Source organism: Rosa chinensis, chromosome 5 (genome assembly GCF_002994745.2).
Source record: "Rosa chinensis cultivar Old Blush chromosome 5, RchiOBHm-V2, whole genome shotgun sequence".
In the NCBI taxonomy this organism is placed as follows: Eukaryota; Viridiplantae; Streptophyta; class Magnoliopsida; order Rosales; family Rosaceae; genus Rosa; species Rosa chinensis.
In genome coordinates, this window is record NC_037092.1 from 46,077,007 (window position 1) to 46,084,289 (window position 7,283).

Consider the following 7,283-nt stretch of genomic DNA (forward strand, 5'->3'; position numbering starts at 1 on the left):
TTTCTCTAAAAGAATTTAATTTTGTGCCCTTTATTAAATCAGGTTGACCAAGCAATGAAGAAGGGAAATAAAGAGAAAGACGTTTTCAGTTGGAGAATAAAGGAGAAAGATGTTTCAGCTTGGAAATTAAAGGAATTGCCCCATTATGAGAGGAGTTAAGGCCTTAAAGGAGATGTTTCAGTTGGAAAATTAAAGGAATTATGATGCAATCTCATCCGTCCAATGATGAAGGGTATGATCGACAAAAGCCAACCAATGCTCTCCTATAAATAGGCAACGTCCAGAACAGAATTTGCATCACTTCCTGGCCAAAAAATTTTCCGAGACTCTGCCCAATTCACTTCTTAAACTTCCATCACCTACAAGACCGTGACACCATCCATCCATCAATCTACAAAGCTCTAAGGCGCTGAGTCAAGGACGCTCCACCACCATAGTAGAGACGAGTTCATCACCTTGTTGCCAAGCCGCTGAGGAAAGCTTCAAAGTGTAACTATGACTCTACTTATAATTTTTGTTTCGGTTTTGTGTGTTTGGATTTGCGAGTTGTGTAATTGGAGAGATGAAATTTTCAGAATATTTTTATTGATATTTTTGAGATTTTCAGTTTATTATTAAGTTAATTTCGAGAATTCTTTTATGATGCATGTTACAATCTTGTGCCCTTTTAAGTGTTTAGGTAATTTTTAGAGTTAGGTTAATAAGTTTGCATGCTAGAATCACGCTGAGTGTTCTTGTGTGTTTGCTTAATTTGCCAACAGTAATTGTTATTTGTTAAGATGCTGAGTTAAACAAGTAGTAATTAGTCCTAATGAGTCGTAAAAATCATGCTTTAATGATTAAACGATTCTAGAAATTAGGTGTTAAATTCTATGTGTAATGGTTAATTTGCACGTGTGAGTTGATTCGAGGGTTAGATAATACTACTAGTTAAGAGAATTACGCTGAGTGTTTTCGAAAATTAGTAGTATTAGGCTTGGTAAGGACTTTTCCGATCCAAGCCTACATTAGAACGAATCAGATAAATGGATTGATCCGCTGAGGCTTTTCATTTGAGCTCTTATCTAGGCATTTAAGATGGGCACGTTTTTGTAGCATGTTGAAATGAATTTTCTGTTTTTACACTTAGTAATTTCCGAGTGGTATTGGTCTAGGTTAGGGAAGTCAATCATTGTATATAATTTTATTTGTTTTGTTTTTATTTTAAGTAGAATAGGAACCAAATTTCAAAACCCCCATTTTATATTTTTATTTGTTGATTAACATTTTTGTGTAGGTGTACCTTACAATCTCCGGACTGAATGATCCCTGCTTCTCCTATACTGACAACTACATTTTGCAGGGTTAAATTGTGAGGCTATTTCAGCCGTACCACAACACAGGAAGCAATAAAGCATTGATTTCTCTCAGTAACCATGCAAAACAAAATAAAATGTGTCACCGAAAAGAATTGAAGTAATAATCCAAATGGTGAGGATAGAAAAATCTTGATGAGAATGGTTGCTTTCCAGCTGAAAGCAAAGTCTCCGTCTTTGATGTTGCCCATAACAACAAAACGAACCTGCAGAGCTGCTGTTGCCTAGAATCCTTAGATGCAGGTATCCAGCCGAAATACTAGCCAAAGAAGAACATGCAAATCATTAAGAAAACAATCGGACAATCAACAAACCATAATGAAATCTGATGAGACTGATACTCACAACCATCAAGCACCGCAAGCCCAACCCAATCCAATCCAAACAAAGATTCTCGGTTACAACAGCGGTTTAGCAAATCTCAACAGGAAAAACAGTGGCTAATCAGAGGAACACAGCTGATAACAATCTCTCTCTCTCCCTCTCGCTCTCTCTATCTCAATACTCTTTCATCTTCTCTCTCCGTCTGTTTATGTGGAGTTAAGAACGAAAGACACGACAGCACTGCGTGGCGCCAAGGGACCTAGATAGCTGCAAGGGGCAATTTCTAATGCGTTTGGATGAGGGGGCAATTTCTAATGCGTTTGGATGAGAAAATTATAAAATCCATATGAATTTATAAATGATGGAATCTTTAACTCCATCAATCTAAAATTCCAGTAATTGCAATTTCTATTGTTTGGTTGCATCTATTTAGGATTTGAAATTTCTAATAAATTAAGAAAGTTTAAAACAAATAAAAAGATAAAATAGAAAAAAGTCTTATTTTGGAAATAAAAATTGAATACTGCAAAGGAATTCGTTAATGACACCTATTTTGGTGGAAATTGAAGTGAGGAATTTAAATAACGAATTCTTTCGTTTTGTTCCACAGAGAAATTTAAAATTTCCAATATGATAATGCCAAACGAGAGAATTGGCTTTTAGGATGTCACGCCCCTGATTTTTAACATAAATAAAAATCGATATATAATCCCATAATTATACATGCGTGAACGTTCAGTCATCAATAACAAATACCTGAAAACTTTTTCCCTTAAAACCAAGTACAGACTGATGCCCTGAACCCTCAAAATTAATATACACTCGCTCTCCACAGTGTTATATATTACACAAGCTTACGAATTAAATTGCCAACAACAAGATAAAACGTAAATGCTCCTCAGAGCTCACTACAAGCGGAAGTCTTAATAACGGTAAAGTCACAAAATTGGCTTCCTACTGTAAAGCTGTAAGCACGCTACCTCAGCTTTAGCCATGATTACCTTGACCTGCAAGATTAACCCCTACACCATTTGAATGGTGTACCGGGTTGCCACACAACAAACCCAGTAAGCTTTTGCAAGCCCGTATGAGTAACTCAAAACCACACATGCACAACTCGCCCAACGAGGAAACCCATCAACTCGTAAAAAGGGACGCACACCCTGTTTTCCCAAAACAACACATTCTTTTCCCAAAAGAAACAATACAAGTCACCCCGTGACAAAGGTCACATAGTGACCAAATCATATAAATTGAAACTCTGACAATTAAATATGATACACAAGTCCTCCCAGGACATTTAAAAGAAAGAATCCCCGAAACTCCCTTTTAAAACACATTCTCAAATCAACATAAGTCACCCCGTGACAAAATCATAATAATTGAAACTCTGACAATTAAATATGATACACAAGTCCTTCCAGGACATTTAAAAGAAAGAATCCCCGAAACTTCCTTTTAAAAACACGTACTCATGAGTATCAGATAGCTCCCCGCTAACCCCTATGATGTACCATGGCAACAGACTAGAGCTCTAACTGATCGTATCCACAAACCCGACCAAAGGCGTGAAGTCCCGATATATTTGCCTGAGGTCACTCCCAGCAACCCCGAATCCTCAGACCTCCCCGGTCATCAGATCAACACATTTCAAAACGGTCATTCAGGACCCAAAAATTACTCAACTCACACAAAAGGAGATGTCACCCCGTGACCTCCAATCATCAGACCTCCCCGGTCGTCAAATCAAAACCTTAACTCAAACCAAAAGGAGAAATCACAACTTGTGACTCTCACATCCTCAGACCACAGGTCGTCGGATCAAAACGTTAAATCAAACCGAAATGAGAAATCACAACCTGTGACTCTCAGATCTTCCGACCCCCGGTCGTTAGATCAAAACATTCAAATCACATCAAAGCAACTCACACCAAACCTTGACACTTTTCAAAAAAATAGAAATTCCCAATTCCCACACAATGTTTCCCGAAAAGTCAAGCCCCAAAACAATAGAAATGAAACCCATCAATACCTATTGCTTCAATTCACTCATCAACCCACAAGAATATACATATTCCACGTAAATATCTATATATATATATATATATATATATATATGGCCATTCACTCAGGAAGGCCACTAATACCAACTATAGTTTGCAGTTAACTAAATAACTCTCAAGACAATAAGGTCAACTCATTCGTGAATGAACTTCATGAGATTACTCACCTCGAAACTCCCGCTGCATCTTCAATACAGAACAAAGCACCCAACCCACAAAACGACAGTCCAAGAATACTTCGTCAAGTACCTAATCACAATCGGTTTCCACTTAGTAACAATTCACAAACAATTTAAGTCCGAAACCCCTGTTTTGAACTAAAATAACCAAAGTAACGCCAATCGAGGCGAAACCACATCCAAGACCACCCAATATCTCCGGAATACTTCTACGATCGATATGTCCAAACCACAAGTCGATCGGACGCTCGGATCCTCACGGATCGAAGCATCAAACGGTCCGAAACCGTAAAAATCACAATATATTCATACGATCTCCAAAAATTGCGTATTATATATCAAAATGCTGGTATCAACGAGTAGATGATATTCAATACCAGAAACTAGCCATTCTAAGGCCGGAAGGCCACCATAACGCCGCCACAGTCGGTGGTGCAACCACCACAACCACCACCGAGAAGGAGGAAATTTCAAAACCGAGAAGGATCGGCAAAGACGTCACCTGAAAAGTGAACTTCCAACTGGGTCCCGATCGCGTCGACTGAAGCTACTCCGATCTCCACTTTCCAGTGAACCACCGTGCAAACCAACACCACAGAGCAAAGCACAACGCTAGTCTAAGTAGTTTTCGCCTTGTCCCATTGCTGGAGGTGAGACAACTAGTAGGGTCGGGTCAGCAGGTTTCCGTCGGGTCTGGGTTGCGCGGAGGAGAGAGAATGGAGAGAAAAGGGTTTCCGAAAAAGGAAATATGAAATTATGAAATTATTTTCGGAAATTCCCTATTTATATCAAAATGGAAACTTCTTCCAATGGCCATAACTTCTTCATACAAACTCCGATTTTCGTGTTCCACAAGTCCACGAACTCGTATTGACGCGCTCTACAACTTTCATGGAGAAAGTTTTTGGAGAATCCCAACGTATCAAAAGTCAACCTTGAACCCCCCCCTAAAGTCATACTTTTCAAATAATTAATTCGTCCGAAACACTTCCGCTCCGTCCACGAGCCACGAAACGGTCCAACAACCATAAATTAGATTCCGGAAATTCCTTGGAAAATAATTACGAATTTCCGGGGTATCACATAGGAATTATGAAATCCTCACTTTCAATTAAATTCCATCATTTTTTCCCTCATCCAAACACACTCTTAAGGGTTAATTACATATAAGTGCATCATTGAATTTTTTTAGTCATAAGGCCACAAACTAATTTTTCTCTCTCATAAGACCACTAGATTAAAAAGGGTGTTATATTTTGGATATAAAAACCAACATATTTACATAAATGCCACTAGAGTAAAAAGTCAACAATTATTCTCTCTCTCCTCTCTATTCAACTCTGGTGGGTCTCCGGCCTACCTCCGCCCAACTTTCGGTGGGTCTTCAGCCAACTTTCGGTGAACTCCGAAGACCACAAAAGCTACTATTATCAACACCAAAAGCTTTTGTTTGTTGCTAGCAACAAAAGCTACTATAATGAGATTTCTGGTAACCTTCGGTGAGCTCACAAAAGCTACTATCGCCAGCAACAAAATTTACTGTCACAAACAAAAGCTATGCTGGTGAGATTTCCAACATGATCACAAAAGCTACTGTCACTAACACTCCCCAAAACCAAAAGCTATTATCCCCACCAACAAAAGCTACTGTCAAGCATAATAAAAGCTACTCCTAGAAACTGAGAAAGTTATTCTCAGATACTAACAAAGCTATAGAAATGTAAAGGATACAACAAAAATAAACATGCTACTACAATCAAGTAAAAAAAATCATATTCAATGATACAAAAAGTATCCAGGGTTCAATAATTATATAACTATGTAAAAAGCTAATTCCATAGTTGTAAAAAGTCACTAATATAGTTGTGAAAATCAATTATAATAGTTGTATAAAGCTGCTGTCAATGTTGTAATGCTACTGTCATTTTTCAATAGTGACGTCCTAATCCCATAGGCATAATATTGCCACCTTTCAGCACAAGACTTCATTTCAACACTTCTTGGTTAGCCGAATAATCTCTTGGCCAATGGAGACTTCAATATCCAAATTCACATGATTTTCGAAATCTATTACTACAAATGCAAAAGGCAGAAATCTGCAAGAACAAAGATACAATAAAATATTAGTATTTGAAATAAAAATACTATAACACACGTATGCTACCAGACACGTACAAAGCTACTGACATAGGTACAGAAAACTACTATAACACACGTACAAAGCTACTGGACCAGTAATAAAAAGTTACTGACATAGGTACAGCTGTACAGAAAGCTACTATAAAACAGTTACAAAGCTACTAGACCAGTAACAAAAAGCTACTAACATAGGTACATAAAACTACTATAACACATGTACAAAGCTACTGAACCAGTAATAAAAACCTACTAACATAGATACTGATTATACAAAACTAGCTCATTATACATGTTGATAGTGTGACACAAATCCCAAACAAGAAATGCTATGGTTATGAAATCACAGCAAGAAGAAAAATGAATTTCATTCATAATCATGTTTTTCCAATTTAATAAGCTATTAAGAAAAAAACCACTTGAAATCAATCAAAATGAAAACAAAGAAATTACTGACATCAGATTGAAAAGATATTAATATAGGGATAGAAAGTTACTATAACTATGTTGAAAAGCTACTATAGCAACTATAGAGAGATACTGACTAAAACTAAAAACCTACTGACATCAGCTTGAATGTATACTAACATAAGGATAGAAAACTTGAGAAAAATTTAGCTACCGTCCCCAAACTATGCTGCCAAGGCCAATTTGATACCCGAACTCTCAAAAATATCAATGTGATATCCAAAGACGTATTTTGCCATCAATGTGATATTTCCGTCAAAAATCTTTAACGGATCCGTTAGTTTGTTGACGTGGCAACCACGTGGGTCCCATGTGATATTTTTATCAAGGCTAAAATTGTCTTTCTATACTAATTAATTTATAAAATAAATAAATAAATAACAAATCGGGCTCTCTCTCTCTCTCTCTCTCTCTCTCTCTCTCTCTCTTCCGTTCCCAATCTGATTCTCTCTCCTTTTTATCACAATTGGTTATTTTCTGAGAATAGATTTGTGGGTTTATGAAGAAAAGTGTTTGTGGCTTATGAAGAATTGCCCGAGCAGCGGATAGAAAACACCGCCGGTGTTGGCGACGAGGAGGAGGCTTTAGGGTTGGAGCACATAGGTGTGGAGTAATTTAGCTATAAATAAGGGAAAAGGGTGAGGCATTCGAACTCGCTCCGCTCTCTTCTCTCATCTCTGAAACCAACTGGATATAGAGAAGTAGAAGAGAACCGATAACAAAGAACCAGCCAAGTCCTCCTCCACTCTACCTCCGAA